At 47.7% G+C, this 9,916-nt stretch overlaps 1 non-coding gene across 1 annotated transcript; it reads right to left on the bottom strand.

Moving 5' to 3' along the window:
* Window positions 1–3,653: 3,653 nt before the first annotated feature.
* LOC140213823 (U2 spliceosomal RNA) lies at window positions 3,654–3,854 on the bottom strand. The gene has a single exon (XR_011890808.1). It is a non-coding gene; the product is annotated as a U2 spliceosomal RNA (small nuclear RNA).
* Between the last annotated feature and the right edge of the window lie 6,062 nt (window positions 3,855–9,916).

The raw sequence follows: 9,916 nt of genomic DNA, 5'->3' as shown, positions 1-9,916 counted from the left end.
TGAAGCTTCACACGTGAGAGGAGCGGCTTCTGAGTACGAGGCGGTTTTCCTTTTTTTTTTCTCCCGATAATTGTACTCATCTGCCACGTCTCTCACCACGATATGATATTTTTTTGGGGGGTTTCTCCTTTGATCCTCAAGTGAACGGACTGTCCAGTACTGATGCCATTTACAAAAATCCAAAACAGCAGAGGCCCGCACCTGCTCAATCAACGCTAACTCAATTTAAGGAAGGGCTGTTCAAAAGCTGATCGAAACCATCCAGTTCGGGGAAACCTATTTTATGCAGTAGTTTTTATTATTATTTTTTTTTATTGTGAGAGACGTGAAATCCACACCACGAAATGAACGTCCCGTTGTTACCCTTTTGTTACCGCGGCTTCGAAACCGTGCGTAATACCAATTTAATTGTGTCCTGGTTGGCCGTTTGTCAGCACTTTGTGTTCTTCTAGAAAATCAACTACTAGTTTATAAATTACGCGCGCGAAATTTTCCTCCGTGTGCACCAATACGCCACCACCAAAATATTTAAAGAAGAGGGAATGCGTCCGGGGCCTTGGGATTTCGAAAATGCCGTGCTCTGAAATTTTCACATCCGCCATTGGAAAGATAATTATTATCCGTCGTAAAAAAAAAAGAAAAAAAAAGAGAGAAATCACATTTGAAATTATCATTGAAAGTGGCCACGTTTTTCGGGGCATGTCTTGATGAAATAATTTCAGTTCAGTTCAGCATAATTGGATTTCATGTTTTCCAGTATTCTCAGCACTCTCGTTGTAGTACGAATTGCCGGCAGATTTTTTTTAGTTGTTTAGAGTTATACATTCCTGAACGATGTTTTTCTTTTCCTCAAAGCTAGCCATAGAACCAGCGCTTTCTATAAAATCATGACAATAAGAATCCAGCATATCGGTTCATCTTCGGCGCGATTAAAGTTCGGGAACTGGCGATTTTTTATTGCCGTGATCAAGAAGGTTAACAGCAGATAAGGCGTGATATTTCAGCATACCAGTCACGATATCTAATGGAATCTAAGATTGAAATGGCGTTCTGAATTCTTTCGGTTCCAGATAGAAAAAACAGAAAAAAAAAGAAAGGATGTGATTGATTGCCATTCAAATCTGAAGACCGCGTGGCGAGAGTGTTCCGGTTTACATTCGGCAAATCAAAATGAACGGCTAAAATTAATCTATCGTCTGGTTTCATGCGCGAGATCACGTAAAAGGCAGCCATTCTTCTTTACATGGTTTCTCTCTTTTGCTCTCTCATTTGCGCACGGAAATTTCTTCGTACGGGAATTTTATGAAGCGAAGGCGGCTGCAGACCATTTTCTTTGTTTAGTTCATGTTCGTAGGCGCAAATTACAAACCTAACACTTGGAGCAACATTTCCACTACTCTGGAGGGGCATGAACTGTAGACAGTGCACGCTTTCTCATTTATCCAATCGCTCGCAAACACATTGCATTGCTAGTCTACAGTGGCAATACAAAGTGACGTTTCACCATGCACGTCGAAGTTCATTACCAGTACCGCGCCAGCGTCGACCGGCCGGCGAAGCGACGAGCTCAGCAGCGCATGCGCAAGGCCCGACACCACCCCAACCGAGCTTCCCTGCTTATCGGAGAGAGCAAGTGCGCGTGAACACGGGCGCGTCTGAGTATCTGGATTAAAAAAAAAAAGAAAGGGTTTCCGAGATATTGACAAAGACAAGTGGTCGCCGTAGCTCTGAATCTTATCGTATTATAAAAAACGTGGGATGGCGGCGCTTCCTCGAGGGTCAGAAAGTACAATCGTCGAACTAGGTGGCAAGTGGAGTACATCCTTCTTCTTGGAACGGTTTGCAATTGACTGCTTGAATGTGCCGAACACGCGTCGCGGGTCGCGTATAGAGCCAACCGTCGGCAAGCACGCGTCTAGCGTAGCAGCAGAACCGGTCGCGGTTGCGATAACCCATCGTTGGCAGCGAAAAAGAAAAACACCCACACGCAGTTTGTAGCAACAACCGTACAAATCAATGTGGTTTTAAATATAGCTTAACTGGTCACAGTAGAAGGGCACCGAAACTTTATCATGACGCACACCGCTGTAGTCCACAAAGAACAAAGCGCACAAAATAGATATGATACAGCCGCACCGCATTATTTCGTGTTTTCACTATTTCATTAGTTTCGTGTGCATGCGCGCTAGGGCCACGCAGGCCAGGAGTAAAAGGCAAGAAAAAAAAAAAAGAAGATGGTACGCAATCCTCAGCTTTGACTTGACTGCTGTGGCACTCGCATCTGTGTTCGTTACCTTAGGCGAACGCAATTCGCAAACTGAACTGGAATTTCCAATAATGGGAATTCCTATTGGGCGATTTGGTTGTATGTTCGGCTAATATTTGCGTTTTTCGCCCGAGCAAGCGCTTCACTGCACTACACTTTGCCCCTTCAACGCGGCTTCACTGCACTGCAGGCGTGTTCTGCGTTAGGCCGAACCTGCAGGCAAAAAGCCTGGGCGCCGCCATCTTGTTGAGAGCGGCGCCGGGAACACAATCGCGCCTAGCTCATTCAGTTTTCCCCCAAAACCGAAAAAAATTTGACTTGATTAAACGAGAAAGATGCCACGAGTGGCCCAACAAAAAGCTATAAGGATTACCGAAGGGTAACTGAGGGCGACGCAACGGGCCCTGTAGCGTCACGTGGGGATCGGAATAGAGCAGATTGGGGGGTGTGAGAACAAACGCTAGTTAATGACACCACAGTTTAAACCAAGAAAAACAAATGGGCATGCGCAGGGCATGCAATGTGGGGGGAAGATAACCGATGGTCATTAAGGGTTACAGACTGAATTCCAAGAGGAGGGAAGCGTAGCAGGGGGTGGCAGAAAGTTAGGATGGCAGATTAGATTAGGGACTACATGGCGACAATTAGCACGTGACCGGGGTACTTGGAGGATCATGGGAGATGCCTTTGCCCTGCAGTGGGCGTAGCCAGGATGATGATGATGTTGATGATGAAAAGGTAGCAGCAACAGGTCTTCGTAGCATACAGGTTAGAAAGATGAGGCACCTTTGAACCCTTGAATATGTTTCGCCACACTTGGGCATACGACAAGTTTGTTTTCGAGACGCTCGGTCCCACTGCTGCGAAAATGTGCACACAAAGGCTGCACAGTAGTTGCCAGAAATCGGGCACTCTATTTTTCTTTCATAGGGAATCTTTTTTCCACTTGGGCAGCGGATTTCGGCAGGGCGAGCTTGCGTGGGCGCGGTGGTTTACGGATCCAAGCGATAGGGAACTCCAAAATGCAGTGTTGGCTTTGAGTGGGATTCATATTGATCGCAAACCCCACGGCTAATCCTACCCCCCTCCCCCCAAGTGGCTCTTTACAGGAGACAATCGTTCAGAGACATCGGATAAATAGGAATTCTGGTTCCTTCTTTTGCTTTCATTTTTTTTTCTCGAAGCCCATAACTAGAAATTTGCTGGAGCGGCTGTCCCATTTGCGACGCAGTAAGTGCGACGCTACACACAGATGGAGCGACAGTTTAATTACTCTCGTGGTCCGCGAACCGGCATCGTTGCGTATAGTATAGGAATGGTGCGTGTCAAGTACGTGCTCGCTTCGAGATTGTGCTCTTCATTTTGATTGAATGAAGTCTCACCTAAGTGAGTGGGGCCCGATCCCGGAGGTAGTGCAATACCGGGCCGACCTGCGGCGGAGGTGAAGGAGGCTTCAAGCACTCCGCCAACTTCCAAAAATAGGTTTAATATCGTGGGTTCATATAGAACCCGTATCAGATATTAAGCTGATAAGAACAGATACTACACACAGGGAATTTTATTAACATGTAACTGCCATGTCAAATATCTATGTACATCGCTCTCTTGCACATCACACTGAAAAACACAGCAAAAATAGACCATAAATAGACATGATGGTATGTACAATGCTTGCATGATCATGATATATACAGGAGTAGCTTCTCCGTGGAAGGTTTATTGACATAGGCCTTTGCGATTAGTTGCTATTTGCACCTTGCTTGAACAGAGGTTCATATCAGTACACAATGTGAGTTACGAAATTGTCAATACACAAGAAGTTCAATAACAACACCAGACCCCCTTGGGGATTGTTACCTATAGACAAACGGTTCAAGTTTTCTGTCTTCACTTTCTAAAACAAGCCTGAACTCTTTTTCCTGTTGAGTTCGTATTTTACTCCCCTCCCTGTATTGTCGTCATCTACATTGTGTTAGTGTGGTTGAAGTGCCTCTCCTAGCTTGGAGAGTAATGGATCACTAGGAGGGGCCCGGGAGGTATGGTTTTAGAAGAGGCTCATGGGGGCGACGATCTTGTCATTTTTCACTTTCCAAAACCGAGTGTGCCACTTGCGAAGGAATCGGTCTACGCCGTTTCTCGCGAGTTCCTTGGATAAAATATTTTTCATCCAAATCCGGGTGTATTTTAGTACAGGGTAGACAGCTTTTTGCGGACGTCTCCTCAGTTCAGCCAGTCCTCGTCTTTTCCAAATACAAAACATGATGATAAGTGACAATAGCTTCTCAAAGCCGGATTTCTTGGTCCCCGGATGGAGCAGTCTGCATTTGAATGTATTGCTTGCCACTTTCCATACCGCTTTGGCTGGCCCGCACTCCGTGAGGGCATGTTTTTGGGATTCTGGCTTGGCGCAGTTAGGACAATGGTCTGTCTCAGTTATCCTCAGCTGTTTCAGTCGCGCTTTTGTGGGTAGCACGCCCCATCTTCTTTGCCATTCAAAGTCCCGTATTTGCCCCGGTAGGTCCGTTTTTGCCCACCATTTCCATTTTGCCGGTGTGCTTTTCATCACTTCTCCTAGTTCCAGCTCTGTTAATGCCATTGCGGCATTGACTTCGGCTGGTTTGACTTCTGTTATAGGAGTGTCTGGGCACAGTTCTTCCATCGCCTTGTAGGTGTGGACTGCATCCTTATAAAATTCCAGTGGCCTTTCTGCGCGCGGGCCATACCATTTTACTGGCGCTACAAAGCGACCCAGTGTGCTGAGCCAATAGTGAATGGCCGTGATACCCACATATTGACCGTTGTTTATCAGTGTTTCTAGTGTTTTGGCCGCTAGAATTCTGGCCGACTGGGCTACATTTGGTATGGCTAGGCCCCCTCTTGATTTAGGTAGCCGCAGAACTCGTCGGGGTAGAGGTGCGGTCTTCTTTTGCCATAGGTATATACTTATGAGGGATTCCAGTTTTTTAGCTACTAGTCTGGGCATTCGTGCTACTCTCGCCACATAGAAGGCGGGTGCGCACATCCTGGATTTGATTATCTCTGCCTTCTCCACAAGACTGAGTTCCGGGGGTGTTGTCTCTTCTGCCGCTTGCCGTGCTTTGTTGAGGGGCTCTATCCAGCTTTTCGTCGATATGTCTCCCGCCTCAAACCAGATTCCGAGTACTTTTACAGCTTCTAAAAATTGTATTTCGGGTAGTTCTCGTTCATTAAAGGAGCCAAATCGGAGTGCCTTACTTTTCTTCTCATTTATTTTTGCACCGGAGAGGGTGGCATATTCGTTGAAAATGTGTAGCACTGTTCTATAGCTGTTTTCATCTCTTATGAACAGGGATATGTCATCCGCAAACGCAGAGATTTTCACTTCTAGGTTTCCCGGCAATGGGAAGCCCCTGATCCTTGTTTCTTCGTTTATTTTCCGCAACAAGGGGTCTAACGCTAACACAAACAAGCTGGGTGATAAGGCGCAACCTTGGCGCACGCCCTTGTTGATGCTAAAATGTCTGGATACCTTGTTGTTGATTAGGAGTTCACTTTGGGAATCTCGGTAAAGTGTTCTGATAATGTCAATGAATTCTTGTGGGAAGCCGAAAGCCTGCATTACACTAAACATATATTCCTGTCGCATGTTGTCGAAAGCTTTTTCTTGATCGATAGTTACGAATGCTCCTTTGTACTGTTTCGCTTTGGCGTAGGCGAAAACATCGCGGGTGAGAGTCAAGGCCGCAAAAATGGACCTGCCCGGAATTGCTGCTGACTGGAATTCAGATATGATCGTGGGTGTGATGCTGCTTAGTCTGCTTGCTAGTATTGACGTGGCTATCTTATAATCTGAGTTGAGCAACGTCACTGGACGCCAGGCGTTAACATCAAGTGGGTCAGCATTGGCCTTGAGAAGAAGGACGATTCTGCCTTGCGTGAAGGATGCCGGTTTTCTGTGATTCTTAATGACGTCGTTCAATGTTTTTACTAGACGTTCGCCTATTTCCGGAAAGAACTCCTGATAAAAGCCTATAAGGATTCCATCCGGCCCGGGGGCCGATTCTTTGTTCATTTTGCTGATTACTCGCAAGGCTTCTTCTTTTGTGATTGGTGCGTACAGGTGATCTTTGACTTCGTCTTTTATCTGTGGGAGTTGAGGCAGCCACGTGGTTGTGGTAGGTGCGGGTTGGCCGTCTTTTTCCTGCAGGATTTCTTGGAAATGATCCACAAAGATCTTTTCTATTTCTGTCTGTTCTGTTATTATATCCCCATTTTTGGAACGTATTCGCCTGATATTGGTCTTCACCATCATTTTATTGGCTTCACACTTAATATTTCCCTCATTTATGAACTGTTGTCCCTGGAGTCCCATCGGCTGGCTCGACCCATGTTTTATTTCTTTCATGTGTTCACGGTATCTGTCACGAAGGTCACTTAGATATTCCTGCATACAATAAGTCAACTCGCCTCCTCTTTCTATTATAAGGATCCTTCTGGAAATTTCATTTAGTTTTGCGGTGAGTTTCCGTTTTCTATTTTTTCCTGCTTCCATTAGTATGTCCTTCCACTGATTTTTCAAATCGTCCCACTCTGTGTCTTCTGGAGTAGCTTCCATGCATCTGGCGAGGTTCTGTTTAATGGTCTCACATGCCTCTGGGTCCCGTATGAGATTCACGTCCATTTTCCACCTGTTCGGTAAGGGCTCTGGTCCGCTCTGTCCTTTGATCTTGAAACTCAGGGGTCTATGATCACTGAAAGATTTGCGTCCTTCCGGGCCATTTATGATGTGGATTTCCAAAACCTCGGAGATCAATTCCGCAGAGAAATATGCTCGGTCGAGACGTGATTGTGTAGTGCCACAGGAGCGTGTACTCCCAAACGAGTTGCCATGCGCCACTACCCAGGCGTCTGACATATTGTGGTGTACCAGTAATTTGCGTAGTTCCCTTGCGTGGTGGTTGGGTTTCCCCTGTCCTGGACCCCTGATGTCACGAAAAGCGTCCAAGACACAGTTGAAGTCTCCCACCACCGCGCAAGGTAACTTGGTGGGTATGTAATCCCAGAGGTCTTTGAAAAAGTCGTTCGTTAGGTTTCTAGAAACCGGTGCATACACGTTGATTATTCTGATTTTCTGGTTCCCTGTGTACATATCCAGGCATATGATGCGGCCCTTCGTGTCATAGGTACAAAAGGACCTGTTACGAAAGCGGCCAGACACGAAAACTATTCCTGTTCCGCACGATTTGGAACATGTGAGAGAGAAAAAGGCGTCCACTCCGTTTTGTCGACGAAAGGATACCACATCTTGTGGAGTACGTATATTCGTTTCCTCTAGAAAAAGGATATCTATGCCCTTTTCTCGGGCGAAAGAAATTAATTGTCTTTGTTTATCGGGGTTGCGGAGTCCTCGAACATTGAACGTTGCACAATGGAGGCATTCCATTGACAGAAACAAAAGAAAAGGAAGAAGAAAAACAGTCCTACCAAAAGTGGGAGGTACCGAAGGACGGTTGATTTTTTTGTCAGATTTGGATGTCAACTGGCGTTTCTTCATGCTCTTTGCCGCACTCGTACTTTTGCCTTTTTCGCTTGTTCTGTTTCGCCTTCCGATAACTATTGCGGTTGGTGCCGCCAATCTTATCAGCTAATAATGATTGCATGAGCTACTTCGTCCCGTTCACATTGCCTAGGCGTGCTTAACGTAGTAGCCTCTGTTGTTGTATGTGAAGGGCGGCTTACAGTACCGCACCCGCTTCCCCCTTCTCGCCCTGTACAGTCAATTCCATGTCGCTGTCCGAGGAATCTGCCTTCTCACTTGCGGGTGATATCTTTCTGGGTTTTTTGAATGTCGACGTTTTAGCATCGCCCTCGCTACTTGACAACTCCCCTTTCTTTCTCCTTTGCGTGTTCGGGCTCTCGCTTTGTTTTGTGTTACCTTGTCCTTGGTGTCTGTTTTTTTTTAATGATCTAGATCGTTGTCTCTGTTCTTTCTTTACGGGATTGTTGGTGGGCGTCGTTCTTGAATCTTGCCTACTCTGGTGATTCGAGGCTTCTTTGTTCGCCGGCGTTTGTATGCCTGCTGTCGGCGAAACTTGCAAGGGGGGCGGTGGAAGCACATCTAGATGTTCTTCTGTTTCTGGTATGCGGTAACGCCCACTGCTCACGATTGGTTGTTCCTCCAAGTTCTTTTCCTTTTGCGCATGTAATCCGGAAGGTTGCTTTACATGTGATTGTTTTGAGTTCTGCGTTTTAGGATCGGGTTCTGGCACTTGGGGGATTGACCTTGACACGGGACTTTCGGTTGTATTGTTTTTGTCTGGGGCTGCTTTCGTATCATTATCAGTGGTTATCGTGCTATCGCTCGTCTCCCCTGAGGAGCTGGTTGGTGTGGGCCCCTCGGTTGATTTTTCATCTGTCGATTCGACCGGGCTAGCTGACTTGCTCATTTCCGTACTTGTTATCCCCGTTGATTCCTGACCACTGGTTGCGCTTTGCGCGTCACCATTCCAATAGTCCCGACGCGGAGTGGGAGGCTTTGTTACACGAGGCTGTAGCACCTGTAAACCTGAAGCCTGCGGCAGGGCTGGGAAGTCTTTATCGGATGAGGTGCCGCGTGCTGACGCTCCATCCGCCTTTGGAAGAGCCCACGACGCTCCCGCGTACGATTTCGCGTAAGTGCGACTGCGGAAGCATGCTCGCGTGCCATGGTGTCCTCCGCATTTTCTACATTGTTCTTCGCATTCCGCGTCATTGTGCCCGAAGGCGCCACATCGCTTACAGAAAGGGGCGGTACATGCGTTAGCCATGTGGGCCCCGTCCCCACAGCGCGCACACACGCGCCGCATGCCCCGATATTCACACATGACACGGAAACCCTGAACTGTCAGAAAATTTGGGATGGGCTTGGTCATTTCTATCCTCACGACTCGCACACCGTTCAGTTTGTTAGACCGGTTGTTGGTCTTCGCGAACGAAATACTTTTGACTTTGCCGTACTGCTGTAAAGCAAAGGACAGGGATTCCGCCGACAAATACACAGGGTAGCGGTAAACGTTGACAAAAGTCACTGGTGGTCCAACCGCGTCAACCGGCACTTTAACCTTGTTAACAAAGAATCCTTCCGCTACCATTAAAGTAGTCGCTTGTGTGGCATTGCGGGTACAAACGAGAAATCTTGCTCCGCCCATATGCTGAAGAGCCAAAACGCTATCTTCCCCAGCTGTACTTTCTATCGCTTCGATAAGGTCGTCAATGGAAATGTCTCCGTCAGGAGCGTCAAACAAAAAACAGTTTTCCCTCAAAGGGGTCTCACAACTGGTCTCAGTGCTGGGGGGCGTTGCCATGCTGCTACCGGCGTGGCTCCTCCGAGACTCGTGTCGGAACTAGGTTCCACTTGTGACGTGCAGCTGGCGCTGGGCGCCGCTGTACCCTGGTAGTCGGCGGGCTCAGCAGGTGGCGCTAGCTCCGCTATGGGTCGGGGGTTGGCCGGCGGCTCGACAGGGGGCGCTTGCAGAAGGGCTGGCTCCCTTGATCATCGGCCGCTCGGCAGGCGCTGGGGAGGCCCGCCGGGTTGCTCCGCCGCTCAACAGATGGCACTCGGGCAGGCAGGAAAGCAGGCTGGCGGGTTGCTCCTGGACGGAAGGCGCTCGTAGACTCCTGGAGGTCCGCCGT

This window comes from Dermacentor andersoni, chromosome 10 (assembly GCF_023375885.2).
Source record: "Dermacentor andersoni chromosome 10, qqDerAnde1_hic_scaffold, whole genome shotgun sequence".
Taxonomy (NCBI): Eukaryota; Metazoa; Arthropoda; class Arachnida; order Ixodida; family Ixodidae; genus Dermacentor; species Dermacentor andersoni.
Note: the sequence above shows the minus strand (reverse complement) of the source record. Positions and strands in the feature narration are given on the sequence as shown.